This window comes from Phyllobates terribilis, unplaced genomic scaffold (genome assembly GCF_046119375.1).
Source record: "Phyllobates terribilis strain yellow unplaced genomic scaffold, ASM4611937v1 Scaffold_2__4_contigs__length_985480577, whole genome shotgun sequence".
Lineage (NCBI taxonomy): Eukaryota > Metazoa > Chordata > Amphibia > Anura > Dendrobatidae > Phyllobates > Phyllobates terribilis.
In genome coordinates, this window is record NW_027362762.1 from 765197508 (window position 1) to 765216789 (window position 19282).

Consider the following 19282-nt stretch of genomic DNA (forward strand, 5'->3'; position numbering starts at 1 on the left):
CCACTAAAGCTGCTGCAGTTAAAAAGCTTTTATAAGGACCGAGCTTGGCGGTCCGCCGCAAAGCGTGCTAACACCAGTTCCAGCCCCTTTGCCTTGGGGCGCCTCCCTGATGCTCTTGACTGAGTGTCCCGGGGGCCCGAAGCATTTCCTTTGAAAAAATTAAGTGTCCAAAGCACAGGTGGTGTAGCTTACTTAACAACTGGGCTACTCCGCTGACTAGCAGACACTGCTACTAGGCCCAAAGTATTGCCTGAGCTAGATGCAGTTAAAAATTTGTGATTAGATCTACAGGCGGTGTAGCTTGCTTAACATCTGGGCTACTCTGCTGACTAGCAGACACTGCTACTAGGCCCAAAGTATTGCCTGGGCTAGATGCAGTTAAAAATTTGTAATTAGATCTACAGGCGGTGTAGCTTGCTTAACAGCTGGGCTGCTCCACTGACAAGCAGACACTGCTACTAGGCCCAAAGTATTGCCTGGGCTAGATGCAGTTAAAAATTGTTATTAGATACAAAGGCGGTGTAGCTTGCTTCAGATGTGCTACTCCGCTTACTATGAGACACTGCTACTAGGCCCAAAATGATTGGCTGGGTTAGGTGCAGTAAAAATTGTTATTAGATACACAGGCAGTGTAGCTTGCTTCACAGCTGGGCTACTATGCTGACTAGCAGACACTGAAGCTTTGAAGCAGACCTCTGATTCCCAGGCTATAGTATGAGTAAACAGCTCTGCAGACTCAACCATCTGTGTTACCCCAAGCCATAGTGTATGTACTTTCTTACGGTTAAAAGTGGGGTGAGGGACCCGACCCACCTGGAATTGACGATGCCAACGCCATGTAAAACACAGCAAGGGGACTCCAAAAAGAGTCTCCATTTTTTCCAAAAATTGTGGCACAGACACCAATTAAGAGGCATCAATTGCCCCAGAGTTGCTTAAAATGGTTGGTGAGGTGATTTTCCAAAATCCTCAAGCTTTTAGTCTCCCCAGGATGACACAGGGTTAGAAAAGTCCTTTCGGATCCATGATTTGTTCATCTTTATGAACGTGAGTCTGTCTACATTCTCAGTGGACAGCCGCGTGCGCTTATCTGTCAGCACACCACAAGCAGCGCTGAACACACGTTCAGAGAGAACGCTGGCTGCGGGGCACGACAAGATCTCCAAGGCGTGAGTGGCGAGCTCAGGCCATTTTTCCAGATTGAAAGCCCAAAATGAGCAAGGGTCCAGTGACACTGTCATGGCTTCGATGTTCACTTGGAGATACTCCTGTACCATCCTCTCTAGGCGTTGACTATGTGTCAGACTTCTTGTCTCCTGTGGCCTTGCAAAGGATGATCTTAAAAATTGGTGAAACGATTCAACAAAATTGCTGTTACCAGCAGATACGGTGTTACTGTTACGGTTTGAGTGATGAAGACTCGACAGTCCCGCTGTAGGCAAGTTAGAACTGTGAGATTCACAACATGCACCACTGGTGTTTTGTGGAAAAGCAGATGTAAGATTCTGTAACAGCCTCTGCTGATACTCCTGCATGCGTGAATCCCTTTCTATGGCAGGAATTATTTCGGCAAATTTACTTTTGTACCGGGGATCTAAGAGTGTGGCAACCCAGTAGTCGGGATTATTTCAAATTCTGACAATCCGAGGGTCATGTTGCAGGTAGTGCAGCAAGAAGGCACTCATATGTCTTGCGCATCCAGGAAGACCAAGTCCTTTTTGTGTTGGTGGCGATGTAAGAATAATGCTTCCTTCCTCTGCCCTCTCCCCCCAACCTCGCACAACAGAAATGTGATCAATGTCTCCCTCATCTGATGCGTCTTCCATGCCCATCGCCAGTTCGTCCTCCAATTCTTCCTCGGCTCCTGCACCTTCCTCAACAGTTTGGCTGCTACCATGTGCCCTCATTAATCCCTCTCCCCCACCCTCCCATGACTGCCGCCTTGGTGCTGCCGACTGTCTGGACCTTGGAGATGTTATCCCTTCCGCATACGACTCCTCCTGTACTTCCTCCTCCTCCTCTTGTGCCACCACCTGACTCCAAATACTGTTTAAAGTGTGCTCCAGCATGTAAATGACCGGAATAGTCATGCTGATAATGGCATCGCCAGCACAAAACATCTTCGTCGCCATTTCAAAGCTGTGCAAAAGGGTGCATAGGTCGCTGATCTGAGACAACTCCTGCCCCACCTCTGGATCTCGTTGGCCCAGGGTATACGTCATAACGTATTGCACCAGGGCTCGTCGGTGCTGCCACAGTCGCTGCAACATGTGCAGAGTTGAATTCCATCATGTCGGCACATCGCATTTCAGCCGGTGAACTGGCAGGCCCAATGACTTCTGTAGAGATGAAAGTCATTGAGCTGCGGGATGCTAATAGCGGAAGTGAGCACACAGCGACTGTGCCTTCTGCAGAAGGCCATCTACTCCGGGATAGTGGGCTAAAAATTGCTGGACTACCAGGTTCAACACGTGAGCCATACAAGGCACGTGTGTGACATTGCCCCGGTGAAGGGACGCACCCAGGTTTGTAGTATTGTCGCACACGTCCTTCCCTGGCTGCAGGTTCAGTGGAGACAACCATTCATGAAACTCGGTCTCCAGAGCTGACCACAACTCCTCAGCTGTATAACTCACATTTCCCATACATTTCAAAATAAACACCACCTGATGCCGTTGAGCCCTGTTGCCAGCATATTAAGGAGGTGTGCAGGATTCCTTCTGCGCAGTTAGAACACGGGTGGCATTACCAGACAGGGTTTGGGTGGAGGTGGAGGACTGAGAGGAGGTTGAGAAGGCAGAAGCAGTGGAGGAACTTCTAGATAAAGAGGATTGACGCACAACTCGTGGGGACGGCAAGACTTGAACAGCAGCCCCTTGTCCTGCTGTCACCATAGTTACCCAGTGCCCAGTCACCGACATGTAACGCCCCTGTCCATGCCTTCTCGTCCAAGTGTCTGTGGTGAAATGCACCCTGTCACACACAGAGTTTCTCAAGGAAGCGGTGATGTTGTGTGCGACATGCTGGTGTAGCACAGGCACAGCTTTCTTTGAGAAGTAGTGGCGACTGGGCTTCTGGTACTGGGGCACTGCGACGGACATAAGGTCTCGAAAATCCTCTGTGTCCACCAGGCGTGAAAGGCAGCATTTATGTAGCCAACAGCTTGCAGATGGTGAAATTCAACGTCTTAGCTTTGTCATGGCTAGGAGGAAATGGTCTTTTACTTCTCCACATCTGAGGGACCGAGGGCTGGCTGTTGTGCTTAGACGGGGTTGAGTAGGGTGTCCCCGGCAAACTGCCAGTCTGTGAGGAAGATGCAGGCGGACATGGTATGTTGCCTTGATCCAAAGGTGGTGCTCTCAATGTCGGAGAGCGCTCAACACCAGCAGGTGTTTCCTCTTCCAAATGAACTGACGACCTGCCAATAACACTGGCTGTTGTGGGTAAAGAGGTGGCAGGTCTGCGTCCAAAAACATGTGTGACTGCTGTTCCCCCAGTCACAGAGGATGAAGAGGCTGCAGATGCACAAGATGGGACAGACAGTGGTGGGCCCGGTCTACTAGGCCGCATTGTAGTACAGTGAACTTCCCACTGCAACTTATGCTTCATATCCATGTGACAGTTCATGCATGAAGTACTCAAACTATGGATTTTTTGGCCTCTACTTAGCTTTTGGTGACAAATGTTACAGATAACATGAGTTGGGTCATCCTTTGCGATCTCAAAAAATGTCCAGGCTATGCAAGGCTTAGAGCCCATGTGACCTGAAGAGCCACCACGACTTGTGGTCAGAGGCAGAGTTGTGGTTGAGGATGCAGTTGTTGACGTGCTTCCAGTACTCTATCTCTGTCCAGGAAGGTGCAACCTAACCTCGTCGTCACTAGCATCATCCTCCACCTCCTCTGCTGACCTCATCGACTGGCTGACTGTGGGTTGACAGTAAGTGGGATCTCCAACCTCGTCATCATCACCCTCTGGAGCAGACCTCTGATTCCGAGGCTATAGTATGTGTAAACAGCTTTGCAGACTCAACCATCTGTGTTACCCCATACTCAGACGGGCAGCTGGAGACTTGGGAGCTGTGAGGAAGCAAGTGCTATTGGGGTGACACCTCTGAAGACTGGAGTATTTGTGATGTTGAAGTTGAGGTGGAGGAGAGCCCACTTGAAGGAACACTTGATATCCGTTGAAGCACCTGCTGTTTTTGTGCCTCATCTGGAATTTGTAGTGATGGGCGTGTCCGTAAGAAAGGGATCATATCACATTGTCCACGAAAAGAAGAAGACATCTTAGTTTGGCTTTAAGATGGTCTTTCTTCTGCAGATGTTACTGTTGCTTTACCTCCTACCCCATGGACACAACCTTTTCTTCCCTTTTCAACACGCCTATTCCCCTTTCCACCAGCAGCAGGCCTTTTGACACTCATTTTGGTAGTTAACTAATTGACAACTCTGTAGTTGTTTGCACAAAAAACGATGGATGGAAACCGAGCAGAGCTGAGTGGCCAAACTGTGGTACTAGCCCAAAAGGATTTGCAGGGTAAAATGCAGTAAAACAATTTTATTAGATACACAGGCGGTGTAGCTGGCTATACAGCTGGGCTTCTCCAATTACTACCAGACACTGCTGCTAGGCCCAAAAGGATTTCCTGGGTTAGATGCAGTAAAAAATTAGAATTAGATTCACAGGCGGTGTAGCTTCCTTCACAGGTGGCTACTCCGCTGACTACCAGACACTGCTACTAGGCCCAAAAAGATTTCCTGGGCTAGATGCAGTAAAAAATTAGAATTAGATACACAGGCGGTGTAGCTTCCTTCACAGGTGGGCTACTCTACTGACTACGAGACACTGCCACTAGGCCCGAAAAGATTTCCTGGGTTAGATGCAGTAAAAAATTAGAATTAGATACACAGGTGGTGTAGTTTCCTTTACAGGTGGGCTACTCTGCTGACTACCAGACACTGCTACTGAGCCCAAAAAGATTTCCTGGGTTAGATGCAGTAAAAAATTAGAATTAGATACACAGGCGGTGTAGCTTCCTTCACAGGTGGGCTACTCCGCTGACTACGAGACACTGCTACTATGCCCAAAAGGATTTACTGGGTTAGATGCAGTAAAAAATTGTTATTAGATACACAAGTGGTGTAGCTTGCTTCAGATGGGCTACTCCACTGACTACCAGACACTGCTACAGGCCCAAAAGGATTGGCTGGCATAGATGCAGTAAAAAATTGGTATTACATACACAGGTGGTGTAGCTTGCAACACGGAAAGGCTACTCCAATGACTAACAGACACTACTACAGGCCCAAAAGGATTGGCTGAGCTACATTTCGCTAAATGCTGTGAAAAACACTTGCACAGCACTGGCACAGACCTGCCTGGCAAAAAGTGCTATGAACTGCTGTAACCTAGCCCTCAAAAGGGCTGCAATTACAACTAGTCCCTACTCCCTAAACCTATCTCTCTGTGTAACCGGAAATTCGCTCGCAATTCACACAGTTATACTGTATAGTGCCCACAGCAGCAGCGGTGCGGTCTAACACTCAGCTGCAGCAGTGAGAAAATTGTGGCGACGGGGAAAATGGCTGGGTCTTATAGGGCAAGGACATGTGACATACACAGCCAATGACACATGCTCTTGCTTGTGTCAAAAAAAAAGCACTTCGCTGCGTGTGTGCGCTGCTGATAGGCTGACAGACTGCACCGCCCCACTGTAAATGCAGGAAAGAAAAAAAAAATGGAGATCGGCATTATTTCTGCAGAGATCCATCCCCTGCCCCTCCCCCCGCCCACTCTACACTGAAACTGTCTATTAACATTGATTAACAGTATTACTGTGAAAAAATCCAGTTACTCTTTTGGTGCACTAACAGATATCGAACATAACCTCAAACAGCCAAATTTTTTGCAAATCGAACGACTCGAACACCGCCCAAAACAGCTCGAATTTGAGATTGGCGAACAGTTCGAGTCGAACACCGCTCATCTCTAGTCACCAACCAGTAATGACTGTTACCCAACATTTTGACAACGCGAGGGTCACGGTTAAGGCAGCGCAACATAAAGTCAGCCATGCGTGCCAGACTGGTAACTGGCAAGACTTCCGTGTCCTCACCAAGATGACGACTCACCATGCTCTCCTCCTCCTCCTCCCCCCTGTCCTCAGGCCACCCACGCTGAACCGACGGTATGACAGTTGTACTGGTACTACGGTCTACAGCGCATCATACCAGCTCCTGTTCTTCCTCCTCCTCCTCTCCCTCATTGTCCCCCAATGCACATTGGGATGAGATGAGGCTGGGCTGTGTGTAATCGCCCATTATGGGTCCTTGATCCATCTCATCATACTCTGGCTGCAATGCCTCCTCTTTAATTCTCTGCAGAGAGCGTTGCAAAAAACAGACAAGTATGATGCTGACGCTAATGATGGCGTCATCGCCACTCACCGTCTTGGTGGACTCCTCAAAGTTTGTCAAGATGGTACATATGTCAGACATCCAGGTCCACTCCTGAGGTCTTATGTGTGGAGTCTGACCTGAATATCGACGGCCTTGTTGCAGCTGGTACTCCACAAGTGCTCTCTTCTGCTCACAAATCATTTGCAACATGTGGAGGGTAGAGTTCCAACGTGTGGGGACATCACACACCAGTCGGTGTGCAGGAAGCTGCAAATGCTGCTGCAACATAGCAAGGGTGACAGAAGCTGTAGCCGACTTGCGAAAATGAGCTGACAGGCGGCGTACTTTGACGAGCAGATCTGGCAACTCGGGGTACGATTTAAGAAACCACTGTACCACGAGGTTAAGCACATGAGCCAGGCATAGTACGAAAGTGATCTCGCCCGCCTCAGAGCCGCCACCAGGTTACGGCCATTGTCACACACGACCATACCTGGATGTAGGTTCAGTGGTCTCAGCCACAGATCTGCCTGCTCTTTCACAGCTGTCCACAACTCACTAGAAGTGTGAGGTTTATCACCTAAGATTATGAGTTCAGCACAACCTGTTGCCGCTTGGCTGAGGCAGTACTGCAGTGCTTCCAGCTTGTAACTGATGTGGTGATATCTGAGATGGAGGCTGAACATGAGGAGGAGGAGGAGGATGATTCGCAGGAGCTGTACACTGTGGGGGAAACTCTGACTGACATAGGGCCCGCAATCCTCGGTGTGGGGAGGATATGTTCTGTCCCAAGGTCCGACTGGGTCCCGGCTTCCACTATATTTACCCAGTGTGCCGTCAGGGAGATGTACCGTCCCTGGCCACAAGCACTTGTCCACGTGTCCGTTGTCAGGTGAACTCTCCCAGTAGTTGCGTTGTTGAGGGCACGGCAGATGTTTTGGGACACGTGCTTGTGTAGTGCGGGGATGGCACTCCGAGCAAAATAGTGTCGGCTGGGGACTGAGTACCGAGGGACGGCCACCACCATAAGATTGCGAAGGATTCCGTCTACACCAGCCTAAAAGGCAGCATTTCCAATGCAAGCAATCGTGAAATGTGCAAATTTAGGACTGTGGCCTGTGGGGCATTAGCTGTGAATTTGCAATTTCGTTCAAAGGTCTGGGATATGGACAATTGAACACTGCGGTGGGATGAGGACGTGGATTTTGATGCTGTTTCTTGAGAAACTGCCATAAGAAGTGAAGACTGAGAGGAGGGGGCATCTTTGCATGCAGTATGGACAGGGGATTGCCTTGCACGCACAACAGGGGGTTCTCTTACATGCACAACAGTGGAAGAAGCAGTGGTGACACCCGCTGACACTGGTCGTGGATCCTGGGGTTCGCCCCACAAAGTCGGGTGCTTTGCTGAAATGTGCCTGATCATGCTGGTTGTGGTCAGGCTGGTAGTTTTGTCACCCCTGCTAATGCTGGCCTGGCAGGTGGTACAAATGGCATTTTTAGGGTTATCAGCAGAGTCTTTAAAAAAATTCCAGACTCTGGAAGACCTACCGGTTGTACTGGCAGCGTCCCTCGTGTTGGTGTTATAGGGAACGGTTGCCCGCCTTCTGTCTGCGGCCACCACACTGCTTCTTCCTGCCTGTTGGGGTACTCTGCCTCCCTCCTCCTGTGTGCTGCTGGCCTCACTCTGCGTGTCCTCCTGCCACGTTTGGTCACTTACTACAATATCCACCACTTCCTCCTCTTCCACTTCCGCACCACGGTCCTCCTCCTCACTTCGTGGCAATTGTGTCTCGTCATCGTCCACCTCTTGTGACAAATTGCCACGTTGCCTTCCTGTAGCTGTGGCTGTTCAAATATTTGGCCATCGCTACATGGTATCTCCTCTTTTACCACTTCAAGCGGAGCTGGCAAGGGGCCCAAATATGGAAATGGACCAGTGAACAGTTCTTCAGAGTGTCCAACTGTGAGATCAGTTGCTGTCTGACGACACTTGGCATGGTGGGAGGAAGGAGCATCAGGTTGACGAGGAGTATGCAGTCGAGACTCATGGCTACTAACACTTGACCGTGTGGAAGACAGATAGGAGGTGGTGGTGCCCAGGTGACTGGAAGTATTATCTGCTATCCAATTAATAACCTGTTCACACTGATCAGTTCGGTCAAGAACAGGGAGCGAGAAGATGTGGCTGTTGGTTGTGGCACATTTTCACCTTGGCCACGGCCCCGTCCTCTACACGTACCATCACCAGAATGTCCAGTTCCTCGTTCCTTGCCACGCGCCTTGCCCATTGTAAATGAAGTAAAATAGCTTACACTCGCACTATCAATGGCAAAAGGGTAATAAAAAGGAGATTTGAACCGTGGAAGAGGAAACCACAGTTCTAGTTATCTGGCCTACACCTGACTCTTTTAAACAGATATATTTGTGTCTGAACAGTTAACGAGACACTCAAAATGTTTTTTTTTTTTTTTTAAAAAATACAAAAAAGTGGATAATACAGAGATTTGAACCGTGGAACAGCAAAACCACAGTTCTAGTTATCTGGCCTACACCAGACTCTTTTAAACAGATATATTTGTGTCTGAACAGTCAGCGAGACACTCAAAATGTTTTTTTTTATGCAAAAAGGTGGATTACACCCAGATTTGAACCGTGGAAGAGGAAAACCACAGTTCTAGTTATCTGGCCTACACCAGAATCTTTTAAACAGATATATTTGTGTCTGAACAGTCAGCGAGACACTCAAAATGTTTTTTTTATGCAAAAAAGGCAAAAAAGTGGATAATACAGAGATTTGAAGCGATGAACAGCAAACCCACAGTTCTAGTTCTCTGGCCTACACCAGACTCTTTTAAACAGATATATTTGTGTCTGAACACTCACAGACACACTGAATTTTTTTCTCAATTTTTTTTTGGGGGGGGGAGGAAATACCAAAAGGTTATTAAGACAGATATTTGTATAGTCTGACTGAGGAAAAAAAAAAAGAGGATTTAGATGAAAAAAATTGGATTTTTCCTGGCCCCTGAGACCTGGGGCTAAGTCTAGCAATTTGAGCAGCGGTAGCACACAGGACTGTAATGCAGTGTTTGTTGGTATAACCACTGCGTCTCCTATACAACCTCACTGCCTCCCTGCCTGATATTTGGGATGAATATTAGTCCTGAGAAGAACTATTTGTTTGATTTGGCAGGCTTTAGAGACCCTACACTACCTATTTCACACTATATATCTCTCCCTAACTCAGCAGCACTGACCCTACACTGTCTGATCCCGGGCGACTGTGTCCAAGATGGTGGTGCCCGGTTTTAAATACTTGAGGTGACGCTGTGCGGCCAACCAATCACTTTAATGCCCACAACCAACATGGCTGCGGCATTACAGTGACTGGCTGGCAATCCCTGCATGTTCATTGGCTTTCTAAAGAGCGCCAAGCATGCAGGGCGGAGACCCGAGCTCCCGCCCGAGTAGCCCGGAAATGCTTGGTGCTCGCCGAACATCCCAAGTAGTGAGATACTCGTGCGAGTACCGAGCAATGTCGAGCATGCTCGCTCAACACTAATTTTTAACTCTTTTTGAACAAGTAGTGCTTTATTTTATAAAATGCAAGTCAACATGTTTCTTTCTTAAGGCTGTTCAACTATATTTAACTATGTGACACAGTCTAGAGAAAGGAGTTTTTTAAATCCAAAAACCCGGAAACTTGCCTTTCATAATATAAAGATAAGATTTATTAGATAAGATAAACATTCAGAAAATGTTGGTAATATAGACCCATCTAATGTACATGAGCAGTGTGGCACACTGAATTCCTCTAATTTCTCGCAATGTATTCCTATCAGCCACAGACTGACTCACTTCCTGATTACAACACTTATTTTTGTCTTTGGTGATATTGAGCTTTCCAGTGGCAATGATTTTACATTGAAAGTATAGTTATTTTACTGCATTACATAAATCAGATGAGATAACATATTTACAGTAACATATACAGTTACACAATTGACAAGGAGGCAAGTGTTCAACATGCAGTGCAACCTCTTATACCATCTGAGTGCCCCTGTTTACAATTCTGCCATGCAAACATGACATAGTCCTATTAATCAATGTACCACATTGGATCCACCCAAGGGTCAGTGCAGCAGCTCCCTGGTTCACCTTTTGAATAATTGTAGGTGTTTTGTTCTTAACACAAAACTACAACATGAGTACTATCATAACTTAAAGACGGCTCTCATTTAACATAAATGGAAGCTTGCCTAATGAAGCTCTTTTTCATCTTCTTTTCCATTAAGTCTAGTCTGTGGCTAAGACCCTCTGTGAAGGAGCAAAAGGAACTGAGCTAAAGAGAGATGAAGTTCAGGCAAGGAAGTTGTCAGAAAACCCAAGAGGGAGACTGTTAAGGTGTTTGCTTCACTAGTGTGCTACAGTGGCTTGCAAACGTATTAACCCCTATTGGCTTTTTACTTATTTTGTTACATTACAACCTGTGTTTAAATATTTTAGCAATCCAATTTGGGTGTGATGCATCACACTAAGTTGGTGAAGTGAAGAGAGAAAAATATAGGCATAAATTAAATTTATGGGATCACATAACTAAAAATTGACATGTGCATATGTATTCACCCCTTTTTCTAGGAAGCCCCTAGACATTTCTGGTGCAAGCAATTACCTTCATAAGTCACATACTTAGTGAAAGAAAGTCCACCTACGTGCATTTTAAGGGTCACATGGTTAGCAGAATATACACATCTTTTCGGAAAAGCCACAGAGGCTGCAACATCATGAAGCAAGAGGCTCCACTGACCAAACAACATCATGAAGAAAAAGGAGATCTCCAAATAAGTCAGGGACAAAGTTGTTGAGAAGTGCAAGCCAGTGTTGTGTTATAAAAATATCCTAATTAGTGATGAGCAAGCACTAAAATGGTCGGGCACTTGTTGCTTGAGTCGAGCAAATTGGAATACTCGAGTGCTCGACCCGAGCAATGAGCCCAATGTAAGTCTATGAGAAACTCGAGCATTTTTTTTTCCGGCGGCTCCCCCCGGGTGTGTGCAGAGGGCCTAAAATTGCACAAATTGATGGGAACAGTGCTCAAATGACATGGGAACAGCTTGAGGAAGACCTATGGAAGCATCTCCGACTCCCAGGTCACAGCTGTCAACAATGTTGTCAGAGTATTATGAAACTTTAATGGACTCACAATAAAACATACAAAAACAAAAACAAAATGGATTTTCCTCGGAGAAATGTTAAGGAACATCCTTTCCAGGGTAATAACTTATATATAAGACAAAATAAATAGCCAAAAACAAAATTGATCATCCACACCTTGGGCTATGTTAACATGTAGCGTTTTTTATGCGTTTTTGCACTTTTGCATTGCTTTCATCGGTGAAAAATACATTCACCGGTAAATGTCATTTTAACGTTTTACTACCTTATCTGGGCATGTGGTGTGTGAGACATGAGCAGACACATCCATACATTTCTGAAAAGACATGGGAATAGCATGGGGAAGACCCCTGAAAGCATATGACTCCCAGGTCACTGCCTAAAACTGTGGTGAATAACAGTATAGGAGACTCTCTCTTTAATAATGGGAAGGACAATTCAAATAGATTCTATAATCTAGAATATGAACTGTATTATCTGAGATTCTTTTACGGGTGAGGTATCACAGTATGGATAGCGTATAACATCGATCCAGCCAGGTATTATTGCCTTATACTGCATGCTGCTGGTGCTGCCCCAAAAAATTTAAAATCTATTCTATTCCATATCAATAAGGCTGTTAGATGCATTTACAATAGGGATAGGTGCTTCTAGGTGGTATCATCACCAGCTACAGATGAGTGTTCATTCTGGTCGCATCAATGTCTTCCACAGTCCATAATTTTTTTATTTCTTTGCGTTATATGTAAGTCATTACCCTGGAAAGAATGTTTCTTAACATTTTTTCCATTTTAGCTTGTTTTTTGTAGGTTTTTTTTGGTCAGTCCGTAAAAGTGGCGTAATACTCTCACAACATTATTGCTCACACATATGCTATTTGTCAGCGACCATCTGTGAATAGGTTTGAACCCACAACTGCAATACTTTAAATGGAGTGTAATATTTGACAAACTCACAAAAATTGCTGGATTATTAGGGCAGTCAAATGGGATAACGTCTGATAGCCATGGTTTTTCAGGCAGTTGCCTAATAGCATGGTATTTGTCAGCAACCAAATGTCAATTGGTTCAACAAAACACAGGTGGCTGATTTTAAATTGAGTGGAATATTTGGCACGCTCCACAAAATTTATGTATTATTACGGCAGTCATATGGATCACGTGCGTCTGATTATTGAAAAAAGTTCCTCTGCTTCTACAATACAGAAATGTGAATAAAACTAAAGAAATCTGTCTGTATTCTGCGAGCAAGCAAATGCAGCAGTAAAATGGTGTACACTGACACACTGCTACAGACTGTAAATGGAGGACAATATTTTCCACTTTCACTACAAATGGCTGGATTTTTACTGCAGTTATATATGATACATCAGACGGACACCCACGGTTTTAAATAGCGGACCTGTAGTTTACTAATGCTATTTTTCACAGCAACCTCGTGTGAATAGCTTCACTGACACACTGCTATAAAATGTAAATGGAGGCCAGAAATTGCTGAATTTGGAACGCAGTTATATGTGATACGTTTGACGGAGAACGACGGTTTTAAAAAGCGGGCCTGTAGTTTACTAATACTGTTGTTCAGAGTGACCTCGTGTGAATAGCTTCACCAACACTCCGCAACAAAATTGAAATGAAGGCCAGAAATGGCTGAATTTGGAACGCAGTTGTATGTGATACGTCTAACGAAAACCACGGTTTTAAAAAACAGGCCTGTAGTTTACTAATACTATTGTTCACAGCGACCTCGTGTGAATAGCTTCACTGACACACTGCAACAAAATAGAAATGGAGGACAATATTTTCCACGTACACAACAAATGGCTGGATTTATACCGCAGTTATATGTGATATGTCTGTCAGACACCCACGGTTTTAAATAGCGGGCCTGTAGTTTATTAATACTATTCTTCACAGCAGCCTCGTGTGTGTAACATCACTGGCGGTGTGCTGGCATGGCTTGCCATCTCCCACCATGCAAGACCGCCAACTTACCTACAAGTCCAGGCTGTGCACTATGCTCCTCTATTTGCTATGTGCATGTCTCTTGTCTGCTGGCTTAGGGTGGCGGCACTGGAACTTCCTGATTCTTATAGTTACATTGTGCGCAGTCCTAATGCATCCCCAGCCTATTGCTGTGAGTCACGGGATACTTAAACCTCCTCCATCCAGTGGGAGGTGCCTGAGCAACACTTTCTTACAGTATGTTCTGTGCAACTGTGAGTTGCCAGGTCCTGTCCTGAATCTTGCCTGTTTCTGCCACCCTGGAGGCTGAGTACCCAGACCCATACCTGTGTGCTGTATCTTTCCTGTTCTGCCACTCTGGGGGCTAAGTACCCTGGCCCGATACCTGTATCTGTGACTTCTAGTCTATTTCTGCCACGCAGGGGGCTGAGTACCCAGGCCCGTTACCTGTATCTGTGACTTCTAGTCTATTTACGCCACCCTGGGGCCTGAATGCCCAGGCTCGTTCCTGTCTGAACTGTGTCCTAGTCTGTTACCTGTTTGTCTCTATGTCCGATCCTTCCCTTTTCCTGCAGTGTCTGAACCAGTACCTAACTCCAACTCGTTGTCTCTGTACTTCTGTTTGTGAGTTCTGTGTCCACTTGCTACTTCATAGCAAGTACGTTATGTGTATCTTGTTCTGCTTGTCCCGTTTCCCTGCCTCCATATCTACCTCCTGTGTTCTAGCTATCTTCCTGTGTTTCCTTGTCCCTGTCTGTTCCATGTGAACAGAGCCCTGTCTGCTTTCCGTCCGCACCTGCTGCTCTGCTCTGCCTTGTTCCGTTTCTCCTCCGCACCTGCGGCTCTGCTCTACCCTGCTCCGCTTCACCTCCACACCTGCGGCTCTGCTCTGCCCTGCTCCGCTTCCCCTCCGCACCTGCGGCTCTGCTCTCACCTGCTTCACTTCCTCTCTGCACCTGCGGCTCTGCCCTGCTCCGCTTCCACTCCACACCTGCGGCTCTGCTCTTCCCTGCTCCGCTTCCCATCTGCACCTGCGGCTCTGCTCTGTTCTGCACTGCTCTGCTTCTCCTACACACCTTCGGCTCTGCTCTGCCCTGCTCTTCTTCTCCTCCACGCCTGCGGCTCTCCTCTTCCCTAATCTGCTTCCCCTCCGTGCCTGCGGCTCTGCTCTGCTCTGCCCTGCTCTGCTTCCCCTCCGCACCTGCGGCTCTGTTCTGCTCTGCTTCCCCTCCGCACCTGCGGCTCTGCTCTGCCCTACTCTGCTTTCCATCCGCACCTGAGGCTCTGCTCTGCTCTGCTCTGCCCTACTCCGCTTCCCCTCCTTGCCTGTGGCTTTTTTCCTGTATCCCAGTCTGTACTGGTCCCTATCCAGCCTGTTTACCGACCTGCCAGTACCCACCTGTCTGCATACCAGCCATGCCTGTCAGTACCCGCCTGTCTGCATACCAGCCGTGCCTGCCAGTACCCGCCTGTCCGCATACCAGCTGTGCCTGCCAGTACCCGCCTGTCTGCATACCAGCCAAACCTGCCCATTCCTGCCTTCTCCAGTGTGGGTCAACAAGTGTGTGACAGTGCTCTGACTTGGAGTAGCACTTGGATCACCTCCCACATCCCTCCTCAGATCACGGAGTCTATTAAGCCGCCGTGTATCCGTGGTCAGATCTGGCGAGGCCCCTAGTCATGCCCCTCCAGGCACTCCTCGGTTCGTGGCCCAGTGGGACCACTAACCACGCTCACGCCAAACAGTCCGGGTGTTAGCATAACAGTGTGAATAGCTTCACTGACACACTGCTATAAAATGTAAATGGAGGCCAGAAATGGCTGAATTTGGAACGCAGTTATATGTGATGCGTCTGATGGACAACCATGGTTTTAAATAGCGGGCCTGTAGTTGACTAATACTATTGTTCAGTGTGACCTCGTGTGAATAGCTTCACTGACACACTGCAACAAAATGGAAATGAGGCCAGAAATGGCAGATTTTGTTACGCAGTTATATGTGATACGTCTGATGGAGAACCACGGTTTTAAAAAGCGGGCCTGTAGTTTACTAATACTATTGTTCACATCGACCTCGTGTGAATAGCATCACCTACACACTACAACAAAATGGAAATGGAGGCCAATATTTTGCACGTTCAGTTCAAATTTCTGGATTTTTATCGCTGTAATATGGAAAAAATCTGGCTGTATTCTGCTGTGGCAACAAGTAAATGAAGCAGAAAAATGGTGGACTCTGGATTGCTTTTTAAGCAAATAATCAGTATTAAGATAAAAAATAATTAGCCCTGGCCCCTGATACCTGGAGCTATGTCTACAAATATCTGTAATAGCAGAATCAGTGCTGTTTGCACTGTAGTCTGCCACATACCCTGCATGCCTTGCTTTATAAGCAAATAACCAGCATTAACATTGAAAAAAAATTAGCCCTGGCCCCTTATATCTGAGGCTATGTCAACATCTATCTGTAACAACAGCAGCAGCAGACAGAACATGCTATGGACCCTCTTATGCTATATGTACTGCAGCCTGCCACATATCCTGCCTGCCTACCTAACTCCTGCTATCACCACTGAATATATGCAGCTGGATTAGTCCTCAGAAGGACTGTTAGTTCAGATGGATTTATATATTTGCTGTGGAATACTATACTAACTATAAACAAGCAAATCTCTCCCTGACTCAACAGCAGCTCTCCCTACTCTGCCTGTTTCTGGGGTAGACTGTGACAAGCCTAGCGTCACCGGGTCTTAAATAGACCCGATTACACTATGCGGACAGCCAATCACTGTAATGCCACAACCAACATGGCTATGACATTATAGTGCGTAGCATGCAATCCCTGCATGTTCATTGACTCTCTAAAGAGCGCCAAAAATGCTGGGAGGGGTCCTGAGCTTCTGCCCGAGCAATCCGAAAATACTCGCCGATCACCGAGCTTGTCGAGCATCGTGATGCTCGGGCGACTATTGAGTAGTGGGGTGCACGTTTGCTCATCACTAATTCTAATCTCTGATGATTCCCTGGAGCACCAAATCTATTATCATCAAATGGAAAGAGCATGGTACCACAACAAACCTGCCAAGAGTGGTCCGCCCTCCAAAACTCTCAGTCTGGGCAAGGAGGGCATTAATCTGAGAGGCAGCAAAGAGACCAAAGGTAACCCTGAAGGAGCTGCAGAGTTCCCAATCAGAGACTGGAGTATCTGTCCTACTGACCACAATAACCCATACACTCCATAGAGGTGACCTTTATGGAAGAGTGGGCAGAAAAAAAACCTTTATTAGCACACAAAAATAGTAAGGCTCCTTTTGAGTTTGCAAAAAAACATGTGAGAGACTCCCCAAATGTATGGAGGAAGGGGCTGTTGTCAGATTAGACCATAATTGAACTTTTTGGTAACTAAGGTAAAACGCTATGTTTGATGTCAAATCAACACAGCTCATCACCCCAAGAACACCATCTGGCAGCAGGGACAGAGAAAATGATTTGAGCTAAGGGGGATGATGGGGATGATGGATGGTGCGAAATACCGGTATATTCTTGCACAAAACCTGCTTCAGTCTGTCAGTGATTTGAAACTGGGACGGAGGTTCACCTTCCAATAAGACAATGGACCAAAGCATACTGCTAAAGCAACACTTATCTCTTAATCTTATGCATATTTTTTGGTCACCTAACCCCCAGATGTTTTTAGTGATCTGGATATACTGTTTAGGCATTTTATAATGCAAAATAGGCTAAATAGCTCATATACACATTTATCATGAGCATCCCTAGCTTCGCAGGAAACAATCCCACTATACTGATAGTCTGAGCTTCCTATCGGGTTCAAAAGGACTATTGGGATAACCTTTCCTAGCTATAGCTCTGCAGGAAATAAGCCCTATGTGTTTCATAAAGTTTTGTTACTGCCATGATCATGAGAATGGTGTAAAGGACTTCTCTCTAGATAGCACCTTACTGAAGGCTGATCTCCAAGTCTCGCTAACATGGTTGCTTACTTTAGCCTTTTCCAGTCCTTAAGTGCCCCAAATTGCCTGGTATGAGGAATTGCCGCCATGTAGAAATCTTGCTGAAACTTGATCCCTTGTCTTGTCTTTTCTCTCTCCCACACACACATACACACAAACACACACAATGATGATAGCCTTCCTCTGAGGGTGTCCTTTCTTGTCTTCTGCTCTCTAACAACTCACTATATAACAGGAACTAACACACTGATCCCTAATATTTTTCCCTATCTATGAGCCAGCCCTACAGTTAAACCTGTCATCCCTGACAAACAGGAACTGCAGCCTCCAGGAGGATAAAACATGCAAGACAATACATTTTTGCACACATTAAAACATCGAGGGTCTTCAGGTGGGTGTTATGCCATCTTCTCCATTTTTACATCGCTATACAGTGTCTGACACTAAAACACTGCATTGATCTGTGATATTGATGAGCGCAGGGGTGTCCAGGACCCAGAGGTAAGGCTAAACCATATGACCACTAAATACAGTGAATGGACATGTAATTGCTGGTAACTGGTAGACAAAGGCCAGCAAGTGTTAGCTGTGATGCGAACTGGTAATTAAAAAGGTCATTGGTTTATTTATTGGGTAACTACAACTCTTAGTTATCCTGAGAGCTGTAAGTATACAGTTAGTGCTGAGAGTTGTAGTTTTGAAAGTCTGAAAATTTGCAACTGCAAAGCCTTATTCAGACATCTGTAATTTTTCACATACAGTTAGGTTCATATATATTTGGACAGAGACAACATTTTTCTAATTTTGGTTCTAGACATTACCACAATGAATTTTAAGCAAAACAATTCAGATGCAGTTGAAGTTCAGGCTTTCAGCTTTCATTTGAGGGTATCCACATTAAAATTGGATGAAGGGTTTAGGAGTTTCAGCTCCTTAACATGTGCCACCCTGTTTTTAAAGGGACCAAAATTTATTGGACAATTGACTCCAAGGCTATTTTATGGACATGTGTGGGCAATCCCTTCGTTATGTCATTCTCAATTAAGCAGAGAAAAGGCCTGGAGTTGATTTGAGGTGTGGAGCTGGCATTTGGAAGGTTTTGCTGTGAAGAAAACATGTGGTCAAAGGAGGTTTCCATGCAGGTGAAACAAGCCATCCTTAAGCTGCAAAAACAGAAAAAACCCATCCGAGCAATTGCTACAATATTACGAATGGCAAAATCTACAGTTTGGTGCATCCTTAGAAAGAAAGAAAGCACTGGTGAACTCATCAATGCAAAAAGACCTGGGCGTCCATGGAAGACAACAGTGGTGGACGATCGAAGAATAATCTCCATGGTGAAGAGAAACCCCTTCACAACAGCCAACCAAGTGAACAACACTCTCCAGGAGGTAGGCGTATCAATATCCAAATCTACCATAAAGAGAAGACTGCATGAAAGTAAATAAAGAGGGTTCACTGCATGGTGCAAGCCACTCATAAGCATCAAGAATAAAAAGGCTAGACTGGACTTTGCTAAAAAAACATCTAAAAAAGCCAGCACAGTTCTGGAAGAACATTCTTGGGACAGATGAAACCAAGATCAACCTCTACCAGAATGATGGAAAGAGAAAATTATGGCGAAGGCGTGGTACAGCTCATGATCCAAAGCATACCACATCATCTGTAAAACACGGCAGAGGCAGTGTGATGGCTTGGGCATGCATGGCTGCCAGTGGCACTGGGTCACTAGTGTTTATTGATGATGTGACAAAGGACAGAAGCAG